The sequence below is a fragment of the Cryptomeria japonica genome, chromosome 8 (assembly GCF_030272615.1).
Source record: "Cryptomeria japonica chromosome 8, Sugi_1.0, whole genome shotgun sequence".
NCBI lineage: Eukaryota > Viridiplantae > Streptophyta > Pinopsida > Cupressales > Cupressaceae > Cryptomeria > Cryptomeria japonica.
The window spans coordinates 125,336,315-125,363,410 of NC_081412.1; the positions used below are offsets into that span (position 1 = coordinate 125,336,315).

Here is a 27,096-nt window from a genome sequence, read left to right on the forward strand (position 1 = left end):
AGAGGAAGCCTGGTGATTACATAAGTTAATATTGTTTTGGAGGAAGCCCATGCCTAATTTTACAAACCAGTGAAAACCCATGATAGAAAAGGAGGTGCTAATGTATAAAAGCCTGCTATGCAATTGCTCCTAAATCAGGATTAAAGCTACATTAAGAGCATGATAGGTCATTTAACAGCTGCAATATCCTTTCATAGGTGTATCTTAATTTTGTGTGAATTGGTTTTTAATTGTCTTCTCTCTAATCGTGCCCTCCTTTGGTTTCTTTGATGATTGTGTGTGTTATGAGTTTATTACAGCTGGGCTTCCTCTTGGACAAAATCAACGGATGTATCTCAGTTGCATTTGGACTTGGGGGTTTCTCAACGTAGTATGTTTTTGCATGGGTGACCTGCCTTGTCATAGTGGAAAGTTCTTGCAATGGCTCCTCTCAAATAATGTTCTCTTCTTTGGTTTATTTGATGAGTGTATGTGTTACGAGTCTATGACAGCTGGGTTTCCTCTTGCACAAAATAATTGGATGTATCTCAGTTAAGTTTGGACTTAGGGGTTTCTCAACCTTGTATGTTTCTGCATTGGTGTCCTGCGCCTGTCATGGTGGATTTTTTTTGATTGCATTGGATACCACTGGTAAAGGCCACACTTTAGCGCTTGCCATTGAATAGATGACATTCTTTGGCTATTCTGGGTGTTTAAATTTTACATTTCTCAGTTTAGATGACAAGAGTGATTTGCTATTGAGAATAAATATTTATCATCCCTACATATATTGTTTTTAGTTATCTTTTTAAAAAAAAAGATTATTGTATTTTATTTACTATATTCTTTCTTTCGATTTGCTGAGGTTTGTGATGTTTCATGGGGAGGCTATTATTTCCTTCTGGTGTGCTTCAGTGGCATTCATTAATTTTGGTTACTAATCCAGCATTCTCACCTTTCCTTCTTGTGGTAATTTTTTTTGAGCGTAGAGGAGGGTAGAGATAACTTCACTTTAATTCCACAATCCGAAGTTCGTTGTTCAGGCCCTCCCTCTAACGCCAATTCTGTTGATGTGTTTTTTATGACACCTCAATCACAGAATAAAATTAAGTATTCTATCCTCTCTTGAACAAGGAAACCTTATATGCTAAAGTTCGTGATCAAACAAGGCAACCCCAAGGTTTACAATGTAAACAATTGACTTTAATGTTGGATAGGCTCAATGATTTGATGTGATATTGCTGGTAATCACAAATGGACTTATGTATTGTTGGAATGTGGAAACTAACCTAAACCGGCTTGAAAATAAAATACAAAAGAGATAAGGTTGGAAAAATCTAATCTAAACCTAAAGACAATGATGATAATAGATGATGCTTTGATGGATGGATTCCATGATCAAGCCTCGTTTCACCATGAGGAAACAACTACACAATATTAATTCAATCTCCAAAGGCAGCAAAGGATTTTTATATTGTAAACATTCATAAATACCCAAGATTGGTGCAATCCAAAAGAACATCCACAATCAAACTAGTGCTAAATCAGGTTCAGACTAACCATACACTGCAATTTGCAATCACCAAATTCCAAATTGCATGAACCGAAATTCCATCGAATATCATCACATCTCTCCATTATAATCAATGAACTTCAACTACATTTGAGAAGTAACAAGAAACCATGCAAAATGTAGAAACACAACACAAACATCCACCATAGTTTTAATGAGAGTTATGTATTGATTTCAACAAAGTCTTGGTAACAATCTCTAGCTTCTTCCTTCTCTATTTCTAACTCTATTTGCTAACTGCTGCTCTCTTAACTATTAACCTTTACAAATGAGACGGCAAAGCCTTATATAGAGGTTGAATTACAAATGAAGGGCTAGGATTGATTACAAATTAATGGCCAAGATAATTCAATACAAACCCTAATTAGGGTTTGTTACAACTAACACCTCATCGACCAATGAGAAAATTACAATTTTTTGGACACGTCCTTTGAATTTGGACCAAGGAGAAATGAGGTTAGGTACATTGAATTTCGTGCCTTACACGTATAGTTGTCCTCCTCGTAGGATGAGTAGGTTTAATGCATCTAGATACGCTGACTTGGTTGATGGCTTCTTCACACAACGAGCAAGTAAACTCTGAATGAGGTTCATTATGAATCCTGTGTTAAATTTTGTAACATTGGTCGTACTATTTCATGCTTCCGATATATATATATATATATTAATTTGATTACATATACTAATATGTTAACATTAACTAATGATAAATAAAACCAAAGTTAACTTATCGCGTTTGACCAACGGTTACACCGTTCATGGTATTGGGTGGTAAAGCGATTCTCAAACAAGTCGCACTCCTTCGGATCGGGTAAGTAAACGGTGACTAGTTTATATACTGTGGTGAGAGGTACGTAGGGAAGAGATGTGTCTTCCCACGTGGGAAGACATATCTCTTCACTACGTAACCCCTCATCCACTTATATAGCATGCTTACATTGAGGAGGATGCATACACCGAAATTGATAAGTGTGGTGCATCTTTAAAACACGCTATAGCAGATAAAATACAACTTTCAGATCATATCTCCATCTCTTCTATTTTGATCACAAAATTTTGAAAGAACTTAACATGGTATCAGAGCGAAGTTAAGGAAGATCATATTAAAATTCTGTAACGATCTCATAAACTTTCACCAGGCTCTTGATAAGATCACATTCCCATAATCCTAATGGCAACCGCAGTTAGGTTTGAAGATAGATTAGATGGAGCATCAAATTTTGTATCTTCGAAATTCAGGATCATTCTTGTTTTGAAAGAAAATAAAATTGACTCCCATGTCAAAAGTGAAATTCCTGAACCCTCTGATGATACAGAGAAAATTTAGTGGAGCAACGACAATGAGAAGGCCCTTAAGATAATTGTGGATTCAGTACGAGACCACATTGTACCAGTCATTTCTAAATATGAGACGGCCTTTCAGATGTTCAAAGCACTAGCTGACATTTATGAAATCAACAAAACTAGCAAGGTTCTCACCCTAAAGAATCAACTACACCATATAAAGATGAATAAAGGAGAAACAGTTACATCCTATTTCTTGAGGATCATTGAGCTTAGGGATCAACTATCCACTATTGGACATCTAGTAGACAACAAAGAACTTGCTATGATGGCCCTAAATGGACTTCCTACCTCATGGGAATCGTTCATTCAAGGAATCAATGCTCGTTCTAAATTTCCTAAGTTTGATAGATTGAAAACCGATTGCATTCAAGAGGAATCTCAGCTTGTCACAAGAGGAATAAAACAAAACAATGGTAATGAAGACATTCAAGTTCTAAACTCTAATTCCCACAAGAAAGGAAAGAAGAAGAACTTTAAGAGAAAGAGGGACAACAACTCAAATGGGAAGAGGTCTTCAAAGAAGAAGAGACATTTCTGAAGTACAATGTTTCAGATGTGACCAATATAGGTACTATGCAATGAAGTGTCCAGACAGGATCAAACAACAAGCTTCAATGGCAGAAATTAAGAAAGGGAGTAATTCCGAGCAGCTAGTCTTCTACTCAGCCCTCTCTAGTCAAGTCACCTCCAGTTTCAACACATGGGTGATTGACAGCGGAGCATCTCGACACATCACTGGATTTCGTGAGCACCTAGATACACTTGTGGAAAGTTCAAATGAAGAAGTGATAATTGGTGATGACTCAAATTATCCAGTTATGGGAATAGGAACCTGCAATATCAACCTAAAGTCAGGCATATCCCTACAACTGACTGGAGTTCTATTTGTACCTGATATAAAGAGAAACCTTGTCTCAGTTTCTGCACTTGAAGATAAGGGTTACAGATTAACCTTTATGGAAGGAAAGGTACTTGCTTGGCCAAAGAACTCCACCATCAAGAAAGCCCACACCATTGGAGTAAGACAAGGGAGCCTCTACAAACTTTGTAAAACAGTGCGAGACACGCAATGGATTTCAAAGAATTGATTGATTTACAGAATGAGCAAGACGCTCATAAATAATACAAGAGTATTTACAAGAATAAAAAGTTTCTAATAAGAAACTACTGAGAAGATCTCACTAAAATAGAATATACACTATTGAGCATTAATACTAAAATTAACATTATTAAATTATTCTAATACCTTCCCTTAATGCTCAATCTATTAACTACACCTATAGACCCCCTAAATTTTACAAATTTATCAAGACCAAGGGGCTTGGTGAAGATGTCTGCTGGCTGCTCCGAGGTAGGAACATACAGCAATTGGATAGATCCGTCTTCAACCAGCTGTCGAATATAGTGACAATGGGTTTCCACATGCTTGGTTCTTTCATGGAAGACTGGATTCTTGGCGAGTTTGAGCACTCCCTGATTATCACAGAACAAGGGAGTTGGACCTGCTTGGGAGACATGGATATCCGCAAGCATTCGTTGAAGCCAAACCGCCTCACAAGATGCCTTAACTGCTCCCCGATACTCTGCTTCTATCGAGGAGAGAGCCACTGCCTGCTGCTTCTTACTAGTCCATGTGACAACACCAGATCCCAAACTAAACACATACCCTGCTGTAGATTTACGGTCATCAACCGAACCTGCTCAGTCAGAATCTGTGTAACCACTGAGTGTAGGATCAGAATTCCGAGTGTACAGAAGTCCATAATCAGGAGTGCCACTCACATAACGCAGCGCACGCTTTGCTGCTATCCAATGATCAGCCTTGGGAGCTGTCATGAAGCGTGAAATGTAGCTCACTGCAAAACTGATGTCAGGTCTAGTGGCAGTAAGATAGATGAGGCTGCCCACTAGTTGCCTGAACAAGGATTCATCCACAACTGGTGAAGATGACTGAGCTGAAAGTTTGAGCCTGAATTCCATAGGAGTAAGAGGCAGGTTTGCAATCCTGCATTTTGAACCTGTCCACAAGACTTCTTGCATACTTGGACTGAGAGAGAAAGATCCTGTTCTCAGTCTGCCAGACTTCAACTCCTAAGCAGTAATGTAGAAGTCCCAAATCTGTCATATCAAAGGTGCAGCACAAATCCTGTTTGATCCCAGTGATCAAATGTGCTGAACTGCCAGTAATGATTAAGTCATCCACGTAGACAACCACAAACAAAACATCATTACTAGTATGCCTGATATACAGGTTTGCATCAGATGGACTCCGCTGAAAACCATGATCTGTCAGGTACTTATCAATTTTCATGTACCAAGCCCGAGGAGCTTGTTTCAGACCATAGAGTGCTTTGATTAGTCTACAAACCTTTTGTTCTTGACCAGCAAGCTTGAATCCTGGGGGTTGCGTCATGTAGACTTCTTCCTGTAAGTCACCATTCAGAAAAACACTCTTGACGTCCATTTGATGGACTTTCCAACTGAACTGAGCTGCCAAGGCAAGGACGAGCCGTATGGTACTCATTTTGGCTGTAGGAGCAAAAGTCTCCTCGTAGTCAATGCCTTCTTTCTGTGAGAACCCACGAGCAACAAGACGAGCCTTATACTTGTCTAGGGTTCCATCAGCTTTGTATTTTACTTTGTACACCCATTTGCAACTAATGGGCTTCTTCCCTGAAGGAAGATCAGAAAGGGCCCAAGTGTGATTCTTTTGAAGACTCTGGAACTCAGCTTCCATAGCCTGTTCCCACTCAGGTATACCTTTAGCCTTTGAATATGTCTGAGGCTCAAAAACACTGTGTATGTTAGCCATGAGAGCAAAATTGACCGTATGCTGTTGTTTGCTCTTATTACGGGAGGTTCTACCCTCAATGAGCTCAGTATCCCTGAGATCACCAATGGTCTTGGCCCACCATTCAGGCCGAAGAGTAGAAGTGCTAACATCTGGAGGAGTTGGAAGAGGCTCAAGATCAGGAACAGGAGCAGCAGGAGGAGGATTATTCTTTGGAGGGAACTCAGGTAGTGCATCATCGAAAATGGATTCTGCATCATCCCTCCCATCAGGCGAACCCAATGGAAGAAGAACACTGTGAGGCTGATCCTCAGAACACTGCTCAGAAGAAGGGGACTGAAAGAATCCTCTGTCTTCATCAAATACAACATCACGACTGAAGATAAGACGTTCAGTGTCTATATCTATCAGTTTGTAGGCCTTATGGTGATCACTGTATCCTATCATCATGAGTTTCTGACTTTTGGAATCCAACTTGGAGCGCGTAGCATCTGGAATCCAAACATAGGCAACAGAGCCAAAAACCTTCAGGTGGCTGATCTTAGGCTTCCGAACAGACCAAACCTCTTCTTGAGTCTTCCCCTTAACAGCCTGAGTAGGTGAACGGTTAAGGAGGTAGACAACAGTAAACACTGCTTCAGCCCAATACTTATTCGGAACACTCCCGTGTTGTAACATTGAATGAGCCATCTCAACAACCGTACGATTGCAACGCTCAACAACACTGTTTTGCTGAGGAGTGTAGGGTGTAGTCAATTGGCGTTTGATGCCATAGGTATCACAGAAGCTGGAGAATGCAGAAGAACAAAATTCCCCCCCCTTATCTGTCCTAAGAGTAATGATGCTACATCCAGACTCTTTTTCAACTAAGGACTTAAACTTTTGAAAGATACTAAATACATCTGATTTGTGTTTAAGAAAGTACACCCACATCTCTCTACTAAAATCATCTACAATAAGCAAAAAGTATTTGCAACCAGTAACAGAAGATGTATTCATAGGACCACAAATAACAGCATGAAGTAATTGAAGTACCTTAGATGCGCACCAATACTCTCCATGTGTGAATGAAGTCCAGTGCTGTTTGCCAGCTTGACAGGTGCCACATACTCCGAGATGCTGAGTCTGAATATCAGGTAACCCTAAAACAAGTCCCTCCTGAGATAGCTGAGAGAGATATTGAATGTTGAGATGTCCATATCTCTGATGCCACAAAGTGCTAAGAGGGGAAACACGAGCTGCCAGAGCCACTTCAGGAGAATCACCAGTGTCAAGAAGCTTGTATAGGCCATGATCCTCTAGACCAACAACAACAGTAAGATGAGTCTCCCGATCAATGATGGAACACTTGTGAGCACTGAACACCACATCTAGCTGAGGAGAATTCCTCATAATCTGACTGACAGAGAGCAGATTAAGTTCCATACCGGGAACATAGTACACATTCAGGAAGATGAGATTCCTGCCACCAGACTGTATCTGAACAGTGCCTCTGTCAACAACTGTATACTCCTCACCTCCGCCAAATACAACGGAATCACTGAAAGATGAGAAGTCTGTAAACCAGTCACGCCGATGAGAAAAGTGACGTGACGCACCAAAGTCGATGTACCAAGCAGAAGACTTGGCATGATCTGAAGACCTCTTAGCCATAAAGGCATAAAAGGCAGACTCCTTCTGCTCGGAATGTTAAGCAACATGCGCCTTCTGGTGTGACCCTCCTTGCTTCTTTTGTTCAGAAGCGAGCCTCTGACGACAATCTTTCTTCATGTGGCTGTACTTGTGACAATAATTGCAGTGCACATTCTTCTTCTTAGCACCATCCTGTGTTTGAGAAGAGCCTTTCTGCTGAAAAAATTGAGAGGACTGAAATTTGCCTTTATCCTTGTGAAAGGATTGGGCTGTAAAGGCATTTTCCGAGGAGGCTGACATAGTACCACTACCAAACTGTTGTTTCCAGTGATCCTGCTGCAGAAGTTTGGTGCACAATTCTGAAAATTTCAGGTCAACATTAGTTGAAGTAATATTGAGGGTCTCAATGAAGTGTTCATACGATTTCGGAAGACTTTTCAGAGTGATTACTTCCATGTCTTCTTCCTCCATAGTCCAACCAATAGCTTTGAGCTGATCTCGAATGTCCTTAATCCTCGTGAGGTGTTGCTGTAAGGACATGCGTTCGTCCATCATGATGGAGAACAGCTGATTCTTCAGAAAGAATGCTTAGCTCTTGTCGGATGTCTCATGCAATTCCTTCAGATGCTTCTAGATGTCAGAAGGTGTCTTGCCGGAAGGAATCTGTGGTAACTGATCATCAGTCACGGAGAGTTTGAGAAGCATAATTGCCTCCCGATTGCGTTCATCAAACTTATCTTGATCTGCACCAGGTGTACCAGGATTGAGCTCTTTTCCCAAAACAAGCTGGTCAAGACGCCTATATTCGAAAATGGTCAACATACGTTGTTTCCAGATGTTGTAATTGTTGCCATTAAAGCGTTGATTGCCTTCTAACATCAAGTTGGTTAGAGAAGCCATTTGCACGTTTCCCAATGCACTGAAAATGAAAAAAAACTAAGAAGCACTGGCACCGAATTCAAAATATTTTGAATCCCACTGCAGAAACAGAGGCAGATGTAGGTATAGACTTCAAAAAGTGAAGTACGACTGGCACGAATTTCAAGAAGAAAATTCCGACTGACCCAGAAAAATCCGAAGACAACCCAAAAATCCTTGTGAAAAACTCAAAAGGAATCTACTGTCGGAATTTGGATCCACTGGCACGAAAATCGAGGCACGAAAATCGAGGCACCTAGAAAATTCTGACGACGACCCAGTTGAGATCTCGAAAAACCCACCACGAATCTGTATTCAAATTTTTTTTTCGATTGAATCTGGAGGGTCAAAACCCTAGCCGAAAGTCAAAAAACGCAGGGTTGACCAAGTTGCAGGTTGCAAAAAAAATGGCGGGTCTGTACCACGCCGAAAAATGCTGAAAAGCCTCGCCAGACAGACGCAAATAGGAAGAGTCCCGTTACACGGCAGAAACACAGTCCAAAACGGACTTTTGAACACAAATTTTTTTTGAAAATCTGCAGCAAAACTAAGAGGCCCAAAAAATCTCGGAAAAGAATTCACAAATTCTTTATTCAGGCTTTGATACCATAAAATAGTGTGAGATACGCAGTGGATTTCAAAGAATTGATTGATTTACAGAATGAGCAAGACACTCATAAATAATACAAGAGTATTTACAAGAATAGCAAGTTTCTAATAAGAAACTGCTAAGAAGATCGTAGAAGATCTCACTAAAATAGAATATACACTATTGAGCATTAATACTAAAATTAACATTATTTAATTATTCTAATACTTTGCACCACTCCACCTCTAGCCTTGATTCATGAGACTCCAGATTCGAATGAACTTTGGCACAGAAAATTAGGGCACCTTCATTTCCATGCCCTACCTAAGATAGAGAAGATGGTGATCGACTTACCCAAGCTGTCAAAAATCTGAAGGAGCCTGCAAAGGGTGTGCCTTGGGAAAGAATACTCTAGCAACAATAAATCCAAAAATGTATTAGAATTAGTTCATTCTGATTTATGTGGACCCATGTCTGTACCCTCATTAGGGGGATTTTTATATTATGTAATATTTGTAGATGATTATTCTAGGAAGACCTGGATATATTTTCTGAGGTATAAAGAGTCTGAAGAAATCCTTTCTAAATTTAAGGAATTCAAAGCTCTTGCAGAAAATATGACAGGTAAGAAAATCATAACCTTAAGAACAGACAATGGGGGGGAATACACTTCTGATATGTTTAAAGATTATTGTATAAATGCTGGGATTAAGAGGGAGTTAACTATACCTTATAACCCACAACAAAATGGGATAGCTGAAAGAAAGAATAGGACTATAGTAGAAGCTGCTAGGGCTATGTTGTTTGACCAAAATATAGAAACCTCATTTTGGGCTGAAGCATCTAGGACAGCTGTGTACATTCAAAATAGATGTCCTCATTCTCTTCTTGACAATAAAACCCCTGAAAAAGCCTTTACTGGCAACAAACTTGACATAAGTCATTTCCGGATCTTTGGGTGTCCAGTCTATATTCATGTCCCCAAAGAAAAGAGGTCAAAGTTAGAACCTTCAGGAAAGAAAGGAGTATTTGTTGGGTACAGTGAAACCTCTAAAGCCTACAAAATATACATACCTGGTCAAAGACAAATTGAACTAAGCAGAGATGTCATCTTTGAGGAAGACATAGCATTCAGGAGGTCCAAAAGCTCTAATGAATTAGAACACCAAGATCCTCCTACAAGCTTGGATGAGGATTCCACTCCTGAGATTCAAAGGGAGACCCCTTAAGATGTTGAGCATGAAGTTCAAGGCTTACCTTTAGAAGAAAATTATCCCAAAACTAGGAAGAGACCACTTTGGGCTAAAAAGATGCTTCAAGAAGCTGAAAATTATCTTGCTCCAAAGGGGACCTTCAGAGAAAGTAAGAGACCTAACCTATTTTCCAGTTATATTGCCTTGATGATTGAGATCATTGATGCAAAACCTTCTTGTTGTGGAGATGCGCTCAAGCATCAAGTTTGGAAAGATGCTATGTCAGAAGAGTATCAGTCAATTCTGAAAAATGATGTCTAGGATATTGTGCCTACGCCTAAAAGCAAATCTGTGGTATCTTATAAATGGCTCTTCAAAATCAAACATGCAGTAGATGGCAGCATTGAGAAGCACAAAGCAAGGTTTGTTGCCAGAGGTTTCTCACAGAAAGAAGGTATTGACTATGAAGAGACATTTGTTCCTGTTGCCAGATACACTTTTGTCCAAGCAGTTTTGGCTATTGCAGCATCTAAAGGATGGAAAGTCCATCAAATGGATGTCAAGATTGCTTTTCTGAATGGTAAGATTGAAGAAGAAGTTTATTTGGAGCAACTTGAAGGTTGTGTGATTCATAAGGCTAAATCACATGTCTGCATATTAAAGAAAGCTCTTTATGGAGTGAAACAGGCCCCCAGAGCATGGTATGAAAGAATTGATCAATATCTCTTGGAATTAGGGTTTTTCAAGAATGAAGCAGATCCAAATCTCTACTACAAGGTAATCAATCGTGAATTATTAATTCTTATTCTTTATGTTGATGATATACTAATCACAGGAGAGGATAATTGTATTTCTCGATGTAAGAAAGAATTAGCCTTTGAGTTTGATATGAAAGATTTAGAAATTCTTCACTACTTCCTTGGATTGGAAGTTTGGCAGCAGGCAGATGGTATAATCCTTAATCAAGGAAAATACACCATTGATATACTAAGAGATTTAAAATGTTGGATTGTAGATCCATGACCACACCTATGGAGACAAATCTGCACAAGGTAAAGGAAACAACTGCAAAATCTGAGTTTGCAGATCCTACACTACAGACAGATTATTGGATCTATGATGTATATGGTAAACACAAGACTTGATATATGTTATGCTGTAAATGCACTAAGTTAGTTCATGTGTGAATCTAGGGAAATACATCTTGTTGCTGCAAAGCATATTCTGAGATATCTTCGAGGAATTATCGGTTTTGGTTTGAAATATAAACATGTAGAACTTGACCTACATGGATTCACTGATTTTGATTGGGCTGGAAGCATAGTTGACAGGAAAAGCACATCAGGATGTTGCTTCAGTTTAGGATCAAGAATGATCTCATGGATATGTAGAAAACAGTCTTCAGTTGCTCAGAGTTCAACAGAAGCTGAATACATTGCAGCCTCCATGGGAGCAAGAGAAGCTGTATGGCTCCAGAAATTGCTTGTAGGACTGTTTGGTCAGCCCTTAAATCCTACTGTCATCTACTGTGACAATCAGAGTTGCATCAAGTTTTCAATGAATCCAGTATTTCATATCACTATGTTCGAAATATGGTGGAAAGGAATGTGATCCGACTGAATTATATTAGTACAGGTAATCAGATTGCATACATTCTTACCAAGCCTCTCTCCAGGATCAAGATTGAACACTTTAGAGATAAACTTGGTATGGTTGAAAATGTTATTTAATTTTGAGATAGAGTCTCATTTATTCTAATATACTAATATATTTAAAGATGTTTAGTGTGAACTCTTTTATTTGTCATGTGTGTGACTCCATGACTGCATGGGCCTTCTGTGAACATTATTGAAGGGTGACGACTTTTCAATAATGAACACTTGTTTCAAATTGATATTGTAAGGTGACGATTTTACAATTATCAATTTAACTATCTTGATGGATATCATGTGACTTGTTATCTGTGGACATGTCATGATAGCATATATATCTCTGAGACATTATGGTAGATATCTGTTGGTTGATATCATTAAATAAACCATAATTATGATAGAGATCTTCATGGTGAATATTATGAACATAATATTCGTGGACATGCCATGAAATCATTATCAGTATGGTAGGCATCATGTGAGTTGATGCCATTGCACATACCTTACTTGATAACTATGAGTTATGGTGAGTATCATGAGACTTGATATTCATTGTTGAACCATATCTTTGAATATCACTATGGTCTGATATCTCCTCTCTTCACAATCAATGGATGAATTGTGATGTTTTCTCTAACATGAAATGTGTCCTCCCTAGTTAAGAGGGAGTGTTAAATTTTGTAACGTCGGTCGTACTATTTCATGCTTCCGATATATATATTAATTTGATTACATATACTAATATGTTAACGTTAACTAATGATAAATAAAAACAAAGTTAACTTATCGCTTTTGACCAACGGTTGCACCGTTCATGGTATCGGGTGGTAAAGCGATTCTCAAACTATTCTCACTCCTTCCGATTGGGTAAGTAAACGGTGACTAGTTTATATACTGTGGTGAGAGGTACGTAGGGAAGAGATGTGTCTGCCCACGTGGGAAGACATATCTCTTCACTACGTAACCCCTCATCCACTTATATAGCATGCTTACATTGAGGAGGATGCATACACCGAAATTGATAAGTGTGGTGCATCTTTAAAACACGCTATAGCAGATAAAATACAACTTTCAGATCATATCTCCATCTCTTCTGTTTTGATCACATAATTTTGAAAGAACTTAACATCCTGCACCAACACGATAGCAATATGTTTTCTAGGCATAATTCATTGTCAATATCCAACTTATTCTCAATCTTGCCTTTGAATGTTGTGAATGCATTATTACTTTTTGGAACACTGAAATCATCGGCTTCTTCAAGTATGACTGGTTTGGGAACATCCCAAAAGAAGGTCTTTCCTTATAGTGCTAACTCCTTTCTACATCTCATTGTGTTCCACCGTGTCGTGGATTTCATACTTCCTTGGCAATGCAAAGTGGGACAAATTCCTAGGATGTAGTTGTGCATTCAAATCCCACCAAAGCTGAAGAATATCAACTTGATGATCATCTTGAGGACAATTAACATGAAAATGTTGCCCATCCATTGAGAAATCTTTTTTGGATTTTCAAAATTCACTTAAATTTTTTTTTTTTTCAACATAAAAGAGATCTAGCATATCTCAAATTCAACACTTGAAAGCTCATATGTGTTCTAGCTTGCGGTAGATTTGAATGTGGACTGCCTCCTCTCTTTCGCAAATCGGGTTGATGATTCAACGTTTTCACCTTTCCTTCTTGTGGTAATTCTGTTGAGCGTAGAGGACGATAGAGAAAAAGACTTGAGATAACTTCACTTTACTTCCACAATCCAAAGTTTGTCATTCAGTCGCTTCCCTTCAATGCCAATTCTGTTGATGTGTTCTTTATGACACCTCAAACACATAATAAAATACAAAGTATTCTATCCTCTCGTGAACAAGGAAACCTTATATGCTAAAGTTCTTGATCAAACAAGGCAACCGCAAGGTTTACAATGTAAACAATTGATTTAATGCTGGATAGACTCAATGATTTGATGTGATATTGCTGGTAATCACAAAGGGACTTATGTTTAGTTGGAATGTGGAAACTAACTTAAACTGGCCTGAAAATAAAAGACAAAAGAGATAAGGTTGGAGAAATTTAATCTAAACCTAAGGACAATGATGATAATAGATGATGCTTTGATAGATGGATTCCATAATCAAGCCTTGCTTTGCCATGAGGAAACAACAACACAAAACTGATGCAATCTCCAAAGGTAATGAAGGATTTTCATATTGTAAACATTCATAAATACCCAAGATTGGTGCAATCCAAATGAACATCTGTCATGTCCCCTCCATGATCATTATATATATATCCTAAATAAGCCAATGATTCTTAATTTATATAATAATTACCAATGAATGAATATTTGAAATAAAATTTAATAATAAATGATAATAATATCCCCACTTTGAAATAGAATTTAATAATAAATGATAATAATATCCCCACTTGAAATAGAATTTAATAATAAATGATAATAATAAAATTAAAATATAAAATGATATAATTAAATATGATTAATTAAAAATTAATCAAGTTAATGAAAAGTCAAAATACATGAAAGGAAAAGTTGTGATTCCCTCAACAATGATATATAAAAGGGAGAAGAAAACCTCGTTTGAGAGGGGGGGATAATTTGGAAATGAGAAGTGCAGATCTGATTTAAATAATAAGTGCAGATCTGATTATGAAAGGTTGGGTCCCTTTCAAATGGTAGAAATAATGAAGAGTTGAACTCTTTCAAAGGGTGCTAATGGTGAAAGGGTATGTCTCTTGCCAAAGGGCATACATGATGAAGAGGTGTGACCTCTCCCTCAAATTGAGAGATATAAAGGGAAGGAATCAAAAGCATCTAGTGACATCACCATTGATAAGATCAGATCAGAATTGTTATCAAGTTACAGGAAGTAACATTTGTGTTCTTTGTGGTATGCCTCCCAATCTGCAGGCGACATCTACTGTGCGAACTCCAACCGCAGACTACAATTTGCGTACAGGTAACAGGGGTTAAGAAGTCTTAAGGTATATATGTGTGTGGACGTGTGTGCCACACACACGCATATATATTAATGCATTTTTATGAATACATATATCTCTAATGATTACTTATATGAATGTAGCGATAAAGATAGGTATCTATGTAGAATATGTATGTATATTTAGGATCATTAGAAAGATTAAAGAATATGTAAATGAAGATGTAAATTATGGAATGGAAAACAGTAATGAATTATAAAATGTAATATTAATGTGATTATATGACGGAGGCTATAGGGAAGAAATTCCCTTAGCCTAATGGAGGGATTATGATAATCCTTGGTAGGCAGTATATACTGAATATCTATATGCATATATATGGCTTGGTTGACTAAGTTCATCCAAGAAGAGATGGATCTGGCCGGTCCCCTCTGATGGACTTGGATGATGAGATGCATCATCTAAGGCAAGGAATTGACATATGGTCTTCCCTGGATGGCTTGGGTGTAAGAAGTTACATCCAAGACAGGAATCGAATTAACCTTTGATTTCCTGGATGGCTTGGGTGTAAGAAGTTACATCCAAGACAGGAATCGAATTCACCTTCAATTTCCTGGATGGCTTGGGTGTAAGAAGTTACATCCAAGACAGGAATCGAATTCACCTTCGATTTCCTGGATGGCTTGGGTGTAAGAAATTATATCCAAGACAGGAATCGAATTCACCTTCGATTTCCTGGATGGCTTGGAACCAAGATGGGTTCTAAGAAGGCGAGCTTCACAGCCGCCTAAGGACATATCTCCATATGGCATTCGTATCCTTTTTATTAGATAAGAATTGTGATTAGTGTTAATTAAGCCTTTTAAAGTTAAATTGCAAGTTAGATTAGCTATATATATATTTGTTGTATTCTAACAATCTTTTTTGCAGGACAGTGATCTCTAACTAGTAGGGACATTACAACATCCACGATCAAACTGGTGCTTAATTAGGTTTAGACTAACCATTCACTGCAATTTGCAATCAACAAATTCCAAATTGTATGAACCGAAATTCCATTAAATATTGTCACATCTCTCCATTATAATAAATGAACTTCAACTACATTTGAGAAGTAACAAGAAACCATGCAAAATGTAGAAACACAACACAAACATCCACCATAGCTTCAATGAAAGTTATGTATTGATTTCAAAGTCTCGGCAACAATCTCTAGTGTCCTGCTCCTACTCTACTTCTAACTCTATCTGCTAACTATTGCTCTCTTAACTATTAACCTTTACAAATGAGAAGCAAAGCCTTATATAGAGGCTGAGTTACAAATGAAGGGCCAGTATTGATTACAAATCAATGGTTGAGATAATTCAATACAAACCCTAATTAAGGTTAGTTACAATTAACACATCATTGACCAATGACAAAATTACAATATTTTGGACACGTTTTTCTTTGAATTTAGGTACATTGAATTTAGTGCCTTTCACATGTATAGTTGTCCTCGTAGGATGAGTAGGTTCAATGCACCTAGATATGCTAACTTGGCATCATTGAATTGGTCGATGATGATTGGGTGCCACATTAGCGTGCATATCTTGTAAATCATCACAAAGAAGTCGTTGAATCCTTATCTATATCTCTTGATACTCAACATTTCCAGGCTTTTGATTGATGGTTCATATTCCCAAATTGCATCATCTGGATGATCAAGCTTCGAACTTTGGTTGACTCTTCTAAAACTATTTTCTTTCCTTGATCACACTTCACTCTTCATCTTCACATTCGAGAATCCTTTGCCTTGAAAGTTATCTTGCCTTCATCCTCATCATGTCTTGAGCGAGCCTTTCCTTGGTGTAGTTCTTGACTTCATGTTGTAATCATCTTATGTTCACCATCATCGTGAAGTCTTCTTCATGTTTGAGCTAATCCTCATCTTCATTTTGATCTTGTGCATCTTAACATCCTCTTGAAATCCGGAACATGTCCTTGATGTCTTTATCTTTACTTTTGGAACTCTTGGTCTTGAAAGTCCTTGATGTCTTTGATGTTGTTGTAGAGTCCTTATGTTGATCTTTAATTTCCATGGGAAATCCAAGGTCAATGTAAAATCTTTCCTTATAGAGCAATGCTATCTTGATCTCTTTCTCATGTTCTTGAGGTGTTCCTCTTCTTTGATTCACCACCATCTTGAATGTCTCGACCTTTGAATTAGCATCTCAACTTCATCCTTGGAAATCCTTAAGCTTCTTGTTGTATTTTTCTCCATGTTGCATCGTCACATCGTATTGTGGAGTTCCTTCACCCCTTGGATTTTTGTGATGTTCATTCCTCTTGAGTCGCCTTGATGATGTGTGAATCTTGATGTTGTAAATGTTTTCCTCTCCAAGTTGTATCTTGATCTTCTTTTGAACTTGAACCTTGGTTCCTCTTCCATGTTGTGAAGTCCCTCATTCCACCATCCATGCACCTTTATTGCTTGCATTAAATCTGGAAAAACAAAGAAAGAACCTTGAATTGTGATAGTGAACAAAGCCCTAAGTTAAGGGAATGCAATAAATTGATATAAGAATGAAAATTAGAATCCTTCATTCTTAACTCATGTTATGATAATAAACCCGATGACAAACTTGTGAAATAACACCTGCAATATCATTAATATATCGAAATGGCTCCATCAAAAGCCCTCCAAAATCTGGAAATAGCACCTTTACTTGGTAAATTCTGGAAATGAAGTTTAAGCTGGAACAAAGGCTCAAATAAATGAGAAAATCTGCTCAATTGTTGAATGTGAATTGCCTAAGTTCTCCTCCCAATTTGCCTAATTAGGTCTTGGGTCTGATTTTTCTTGAAAATTCGCCTCCAAATTGCTGGACTTCTTTATTCCAATCTGAAATTCACTTCAAATTCTGATTTTAATTTGCTCTAATTTTGTTTGAAACTTGCTTGAGAAATGAATAGCATTGGATGTGGAGATAGCTTGCATTGACTTTTCATTTCTATGCATTTCAAGGATAATTTATTTCTCATTTAATGAGTTGTCCAGCTTTCAGATTGTTTATTGTTTTTTAATTTTCAAACTCAAACCATTTCCTTCATTTGAGGTCAGCCTTCTTGACAAGGCATGAGTACTTGTATTGATCTTTTTACACACGTTTTGATGGAGTATTTATCTAGGTCGGCCCCCTGATGCCCTCTTTCACACGCTTTATTGCCTTGCTTCAAGTCGACTAGCTTGATTTGTGCATTTTATCTTGCTTGAGGGGTTTTGATACAAGGTCTGGTGCTGATCCTCAACACACAATTCACACTCGTAAATTTATTTGTTTCCTGATCGGCGGATTAGGTCTGATCTGCTTCTGATTTATTTGCATTTAAAATTTTGCTTGAATGCAATTTCAAGGCTTTTCATTCCTAACTAGGCTGACCTATTGTGCTCTTTCCTGAAGCGGGATTTCCATGGTATTGAGGACAGACCTGAGTGCATTTTGGATATCTTCAAGGACTGCTTGCATGGGTGCATTTTGAATGCTGTTAGGAACTAGGGACAAAGTAGGGCTCGTTTTAGGTCCGCTTAGGGACAAGGTCAAGGGTGGATTTTAGGTGTTGCCATGGACTAAGAGCTGAGCACATTGAAGGTGCTATTAAGGACATACCAAGGCGGCATTTGAGGATGCATAAGGACTAATGCTTGAGTGGATTTTCTAGGTGTGAAGGGACAATATGAAGGCGGGATTTGAGGGTAGTGAGGGACCAAAGCTGGGTAGTATTTCTTTATGAACAAGGACTTAATTGATGAGCGCTAATGAGAGAGTGTTTGGGACAAACATGAAGGTGATTTGATGCTAGACAAGGATAAGTGTTAGGCGTGATTTGAAGGTGGAGATGGACAAGATTAGGGGGCATTTCCTTGTTACTAAAGGATAAATGAAGCTGGACAATCATGAGCGCATTTACTTGTGAAGCAAGGACTAAATGCTGGGCAGGATTCCTAAGTGTAGAGGGATAAACCTTAAGCACAAACCCACGTATGTCAAAGATTTTAGGGTGCAAATTAACCTATGCCAAGGACGTCTTGGCAGGTTCGAAGGTGTCCTAAGGACAAGTGGTGCAATTCCAAGGCCTGATCATGGATAGTGAAATTCCAAGTTAAGTAGGAACTATTCAAACGCAAATTCAAGTTTGGACAAGATTCAAGAGCGCAAATAAAGAAGATGCAAGGACTTGATGGTCATTGGAGGGTTATCCAAGGACTTTAATGGATTTGCAACTTTTATCTATGGATTTTCCATCTTGCGCATGAACTTTCAATGAAAGTCCAAGTGAAATTGATCTCAACTATGGGCTATTTTTTGACTCATCGTTGCATCCTTAAACTCTCTTCATCCAATCCATACTTGTCAATTTCAAACTTCAATCTCGACAACTTTTGCAACGTTTTTTGCATTTTTGACAACTATGATAACATTGACAACTTTTAACAGTTTTTTGACAACTTTTGCATTCCTCACCATTTCGTCCTTAATTAACAATCTCGATCCACCATGGATTTTGGACTTGAAACTTGAATCCCTGACTTGATTGCATGCCTTAAAGACAGGACACTTCACTCTAACTTATTTCACGAATTACTCAACCCTCACCCCTAGACTTGACAAGACAAAAACCCTTCTCACAAGCAAAGGCTAAAGGACTAAAACCTATTGCCAAACTAAGACAACTAAGCTAAAACACCTATCCTAACAAGCAAAAAGTGGGTTTCCCATTTTCAATGGGGCGATGCGTGAAAACGTCACAACACTACCTAGACCCAAGGTGTATGTGAGGGGTGGGTGAGCTACCATAACTTCAGGCTGCACTTGGAGATACCCTAAGTCTTGGCACAACATTTTAGACTTTTTTCAAACTTGTGACCATTGTCTGTGTCTTTCAAAGCTCAACAATATGGTCTATGCCTGGGGGCTAAAAATTTGTAGCAAGAAGGTATTCCATTGGCAATGCACAAATGCCCCACTACATGCATTTTGGGTAAGATAGGATTCAAGATCTTGGGGGCCTTGATATTTTACATTGGCTTGAGTTGGTGGGGAGCAGCTTATAGACTACATGGGGTTGGGCTTGGCTTCTTAATATGGTTACCTCAAGGTGACCCTAGGATGAAATATAGGGGTGGACATTGTTCCATGCATTTCCATAAGTGTGATTACTACCTCTTAGTGTCCCCATGGCCGCTACAAGGGAGTCCTTGCCTAATGGGAATTGAAATTGGGTATATTGTGTGAAACACCTTGCTCTTCATTGCTAGACTCAAGCTTGATGGGCAAAAATTTGAGCTAGGGACGTAGCCCTTGGGCAATGTGCAAATACCCAATACATATACAAGTAATGTTAGACAACTCAGATAACCGGTGGACAACTGAGAAGGGGGGGGGGGGTGAATCAATTGTCGACAAATTATAGAACTTTAAGCATTAAAACCTTATTACCGGAATACATATATAACAGTTAAGCACAAATATAAACCATGGAACATTTACCAACCATCCACAAAAGATAACACCAAGATTTGTACGTGGAAAACCCGGTAAACGGAAAAACCACTGTGGGAAGCCTACCCACAGTCAGAGAATACTTCTGTAGTAAGTATGTATTTACAAAAAGAGGGGCCTGCACATGCAGGAATGCCAACAGCCTAGAGCGTACTGCTAATCACAAAAGGAGCCTTACTGACTACAAAATAAATCCAGACTACAATCCGAAAAGAATAGTGAACTGCAAGAATAGCATCTCCTATGCCTGAGTATAGTTCCGGTCATGCTCAATACTAGAGGTCTTAAACCTCTTTCATCAACCCAATTCGATCACCTATGATCGACCAAAACCTCTGCATATGATTACAACCTTATTCGCACACAGATAATCCTATATCCCATAATCCCACGATCTACAAAGAGATCTTACATCATATTTATACCAAACCGGGACCTAAACAATTAGGTTGGCCACCTAAAAGATAATACAATAAATTCATAACATAAACCCGCAATCCAATGATCAACCAAGTCGGCCTAAGACCGAAACAACATAATCCAATCAATAGATCCAATCGGAAACGCATCGGGATCATCCACCAACACGTTACATAAACCGGTCCATAACCTAGCAGAATAAGATAGCATTAGGTCCGGTCCTAAATGCAACACCACCGATCAACAGGAACACGAACAAGATAGCCAACAACATCCCGGAAGCCATCTAGAAGCCGCACCAACACCACTTATCAAGTGCATCAAAAGATCCTCAACAAAGATCTACCGGTAAAACCCTTACCGGTGACCAAAAGGCTTACTAGAACAAATGATAGCTCTTGAGTCATCAAATCCCGAACCAACTGATCGTGATACACATCTGAATAGCATGAATGACTGATCCAAACCAATTCCACAAACTAAAGCACACCGGAGCATACTGGATCAATATCATAGTCCAACCGCTCTACCGGAATCTACCGGAAATCGGTAAACAACCAAAACAGCCGGTGTTGCCATCAATTACAAAACATCAATGCAATACATAATCAATTCCTCCAATTGCCAACAATCTCCCCCTTTGGCATTGACGGCAACACTAGATGTGAAAAACATCGAAGTGCCAAGAAATGCCAAACAAGTCTCTCCCAAAGGAAGACAACCAACAATATCCCATGAGATGATATTACAATGAAGTTAACAAACTCCCCCTGTGAATGATAACCTTGTTAAGCTATGATCTCTGCCCTTTGACTGATATTTTGTTAAGCTTTGTTTTTCACATATATCTCTCTCCCTTTGACATAAATGCCAAAGATCTGACACAAACATCAAAGAAAAATCATAAATCCATTGAACCACACAATTGACTACTCCCCCTGAGTAGTAGCACGAACACATCAATTCGGAATGAATAGCAGTTCTGTAAATGCATATTGGACTGATGCCAATTAGCATCACTTCAGGTCTCTACCAGAGGGGCAAAAAACCCCCAATCTATCTTTGAAGTACTCAAATGATTCCTTAGGCAAAGGTTTAGTGAAGATATCTGCAATCTACTCTTTAGCCTTCACATAAACCAATCTGACTTCATTTGCTTCCACCTCCTTCAAAAAGTTGTACTTGATAGATATGTGCTTTGTCTTAGAATGAAATACCAGATTCTTTGATATGTCAATAGCAACATAGTTATCATAGTGAATAACTATCGGTTCATTACAATCCACCCTTATATCCTTCAACATTTGCTTCATCCATAGAACTTGTGTATAGTTAGTAGAAGCAGCAACATACTCAACTTCAATAGTAGATAAAGAGGTACATGACAACTTCTTGCTAATCCATGAAACAAGTTTCTTTCCAAGAAAGAAAGCTCCATCGGATGTGCTCTTCCGGTCATCAACATCTCCAGCCCAATCTGCATCTGTATATGCACAGTGTAAAATCTTCATCTTTAGGATGCCAGAAACCATATTCAATTGTTCCTTGCAAATACCTGAAAATCTTTTTCACCGCACTCTCATGATTCTCTCTAGGATCACTCTGATATCTTGATACAATACAAACTGCATTCATTATATCCGGTCTAGTCTGAGTCAGATATAACAAACCTCCAATCATACACTTGTACCTTGTAGGATTTATTGGTGCTAATGCATCTATCTTTGTCAATTTCTCACTTGTAACCATAGGGGTACCAACCGGTTTGGAATTTTCCATACAAAATTTCTTCAACAACTCCCTAGCATACTTAGTTTGACAGATGAAAATACCTTTATCAGTCTGAGTAATCTGCAAACCTAAGAAAAATTTCGTCTCCCCAATCATAGACATCTTAAATTCATTCTTCATATTGTCAGAGAATTCCATACATAACTTATCCTCACCTCCAAAAATGATATCATCAACAAAGACTTCAACTATCAATATGTCATCATCAGTGATCTTATAATATAAATTACTGTCAGCATTACCTTTAGTGAAACCAAGCTTCAAAAGATATTTATCCAATCTTGCATACCAAGCTCTAGGGGCTTGTTTCAATCCATATAAAGCTTTCCTTAACCTGCAAACCATGTTTTTGTCATCTGAAAGTGAAAATCCATTAGGCTGCTCAATGTAAACTTCCTCTTCAAGATCTCCATTCAGAAATGCACACTTAACATCCATCTGATAAACCTTGTAGTTCTATGGGTAGCATAAGCAAGAAATAATCTCACAGCTTCGATCCTAGCTACCAAAGCAAAAGTCTCATCATAATCAATTCCTTCCTTTCTGAGAATATCCTTTACAAACCAATCTAGCCTTATTCCTCACAATTTGTCCATCTTCATTCAATTTATTCCTAAAAACCCATTTATTCCCAATAACATTCTTATTTTTAGGCCGGGGAACTAAAGTCCATGTATTATTCTTTTCTATCTAATGTAATTCCTCTTCCATAGGTTTCATCCAATATTTATCTTTACATGCTTCAATTATTAATGCTGGTTCAACTTGAGAAATTATACATACCTCATCAGCTACCAACCTTCTTCTTGTCATCACTCCTTTATTCTTGTCTTCAATAATCTGATCTTCTGAATGATTTAACCTAACATACTTGGGAGTCTTTTGATTTTCTGTTCCTTTGTTCCAATCTTCAGTTATTATTGAATTTTCTAATACTGCCGGAGTAACTGGTTCAACATTCTGTTCCGGTGTAGGTGCTACCAGTTCAGTTATGATCATTTCCACTGTCGGTTCTCTCTCATAAGTTCTGATTTGACTTCTGTTCAGCTCATCCAGCTTGACATTAGTGCTCTCCACAATTCTCTGCAATATTTTGTTATAACATCTATATGCTTTTTTTTCATTAGAATAACCAAGAAATATTCCTTCATCACATCTAGGATCAAACTTTCCAATGGAATCATCTTTTTTGATATAGCATTTACTACGAAAGATTCTGAAATACTTAACTGTAGGGGTATGACCAAACCATAACTCATAAGGTGTCTTATCGGTGTCTCCTTTGATATGAACTCTGTTGAATGTGTATACCACCGTGCTCATAGCTTCTCTCCAGTAGATATGAGGCAAATTAGCTTCCATCATCATAGTTCTAGCAGCATCCAGGATAGTTCTGTTCTTCCTTTCCACCACTCCATTCTGCTGAGGGTTCGGGGTGTAGATAACTGTCTCCTTATCCCATTCTTTTCACAATAACTGTTAATTTCACCGGATGTGAATTCTCCACCTTGATCTGACCTTAAACATTTAATCTTCAATCCTGTCTCTATGTCAACTTTAGCTTTAAAGATCTTAAACTTTTCAAATGCTTTAGATTTCTCCCTTAGAAAAGTAACCCACATCATTCTAGAATAGTCATCAATGATTAGCATAAAATATCTATCACCCTGAAAACTTTTGATTCTAGCAGTACCACACAAATCAATATGAATAAGATCAAGAACATGATTAGATTTGTCTTGTATACTCTTAAAAGAAGTTTTGACTTGCTTTCCCATTTGACAATTTTTACATACCGGATTATAGGGCTTCACAATCTTAGGTATATCTCTAACTGCCTTAGTAGAACTGATCTTTATAATGCAATCAAAATTCACATGACACAACCTCTTATGCCATAGCCAACTCTCATCAATTTGTGCAATCAAACATGTGTTCTCACCGGAGTTCATATGAAAGATGTTACCTTGTACCGGTTGCAATCTCTAATCCAGATCTGTTGATAATCTTGCATTTTCCATCCTTGAACTCTAACTGAAATCCTTTATCCACCAACTGTCCTACACTTAAAAGATTATGCCTTAAACCTTCAACATAATAAACATTATCAGTATCATGCTTACCATCCAATGATATAGTTCCTCTTCCCTTTGATCATGCATGCTTTGTCATCTCCAAATCTAACCAGACTGCCATCAAATTCTTGCAAAGATAGAAACTTCCTTTTATCTCCAGTCATACGTTGTGAACATCCACTGTCTATCATCCATTCATCCTTGTCTTCAACTTTAGCAGCAAGGGCCTTTTCTTCAGGTACCGGATCATCTTCCTTGATAGCCAAGAATACCCATTCCTTTCTATTGCCGGATCCACTAGCTGAATCTTGTGCCGGTTCATTATCAGAATCAGTCACACCTTCCTCATCCATACAGTAGCATGATTTGTCTTTGTTCCTCCTGTACTTATGCTTGTTCTGATAATCATGGTTAGGCCTAAAAGATTTTCTAGCTCTTTTCTCAAATCTTGAATTCCTTTCAGGACATCTAAATGCAAAATGACCTACCTTATTACATGCAAAACATTTAAAAGGTGATTTTCCTTCATACTTACTTCCTGTCGAACCTTTAGGTACTCTTCTAGCAAATAGGGCTTCAAGTTGCTCAAACTCTTCATCTTCTTTCTTCATTTCCTCCAGTTTCTTAGCATATAAGGCTTTCCAATCACTCTTGCCGGTAGATGATGTAGATGCATGAAAACAGGTTCAAATTTTGCAACTCTAGAAGGACCAAATTCCTCAAGCTCAAAAGCAGATAACTTCCCAACCAAGGTATCCCTATTTAGAAAGGTGTTTGCCATTGTTCTGAACTCATTAATTGCAGTAGCCTTCATCTTATAAGCCGGTGGCAAAGCTCTCAATACTTTAGAAACTATTTCATCTTCGCTCAAAGATCCATCACAACACTGAATTCCTAGAACAATTTCATTAACTCTCTCCATAAAAGCAGTAATCCTTTCATCTTCTTCCATTTTGAGGTTCTCATATCTCTACCGGTAACCATCAAGTTTAGCGATTTTAACAGTAGGGTCACCTTCATTCAGAGTCTCCAATTTATCCCATATAGCCTTTGCAGTTGATTTGTTAGTTAGTCCCATAACTTGTTGATCAGAAAGTGCACACAAAATGGCTTCTCTAGCTCCACAATCATTTTCAATGTCCTTATCCAAACCTGCGGAGGAGGATTGCCAGATGCCGGATTATGAGGTATATATCCTTTCTTAGTGATCTCCCAAATCTCCTTACCAAGACATCTCAGATGATTTTCCATCCAAATCTTCCATACTCTGTAATTTGTTCCATCAAGCCTAGGAATTTCTCTCCGGAAAATAGCTGCAGATGAACTTGATGAACTTGAACTATTAGACGCCACAGGATCTTCCTCGAGCGGTTAAGCTTCTGCAGAGAGGACCAGGATCTGATACCAATCGTTAGACAACTCAGAAAACCGGTGGACAACGGAGAGGGGGGGGTGGGTGAATCTGTTGTCGACAAATTATAGAACTTTAAGCATTAAAACCTTATTACCTGAATACAGATATAACAGTTAAGCACAAAATAAACCACAGAACATTTCCCAACCATCCACAAAAGATAACAGCAAGATTTGTACGTAGAAAACCCAGTAAAGCGAAAAACCATGGTGGGAAGCCTACCCACAGTCGGATAATACTTCTGCAGTAAGTATGTGCTTACAAAAAGAGGCGCCTGCACATGCAGGAATGCCAACAGCCTAGAGCGCACTGCTCATCACAAAAGGAGCCTCACTGACTACAAAATAAATCCAGACTACAATCCGGAAAGAAGAGTGAACTGCAACAATATCATCTCCTATGCCTGAGTACAGTTCTGGTTAAGCTGAATACCGGAGGTCTTAAACCTCTTTCACCAACCCAATTCAATCACCTATGATCGACCAAAACCTCTGCATATGATTACAACCTTATTCGCACACAGATAATACTATATCCCATAATCCCACGATCTACAAAGAGATCTTACATCATATTAATACCAACCCGGGAACTAAACAATTAGGTCAGCCACCTAAAAGATAATACAATAAATTCATAACATAAACTTGCAATCCAATGATCGACCAAGTCGGCCTAAAACCGAAACAGCATAATCCAATCAATAGATCCAACCGGAAACGCATCGGGATCATCCACCAACACGTTACACAAACCGGTCCATAACCTAGCAGAATAAGATAGCATTAGGTCCGGTCCTAAATGCAACACCACTGATCAACAGGAACACGAACAAGATAACCAACAACATCTCGAAAGCCATGTAGAAGCTGCACCAACACCACTTATCAAGTGCATCAAAAGATCTTCAACAAAGCTCTGCTGGTAAAACCCTTACATGTGACCAAAAGGCTTACTAGAACAAATGATAGCTCCTGAGTCATCAAATCCCGAACCAACTGATCGTGATACGCATCTGAATAGCATGAATGACGGATCCAAACCAATTCCACAAACCAAAGCACATTGGAGCATACCGGATCAATATCATGGTCCAACGGCTCTACCGGAAACCAGTAAACAACCAAAACAGCCGGTGTTGCCATCAATTACAAAACATCAATGCAACACATAATCAATTCCTCCAATTGCCAACAAGTAAGACAATATTCAAGATCTTGGGGGCCT

General features: G+C 38.4%; 1 protein-coding gene across 1 annotated transcript in view; it reads left to right on the forward strand.

The window, feature by feature from the left end:
* LOC131041621 (translocon at the outer membrane of chloroplasts 64) overlaps window positions 1-27,096 on the forward strand; it is a 159,322-nt gene that overhangs the window by 22,329 nt on the left and 109,897 nt on the right. The gene's annotated exons all lie outside the window — the stretch shown is intronic.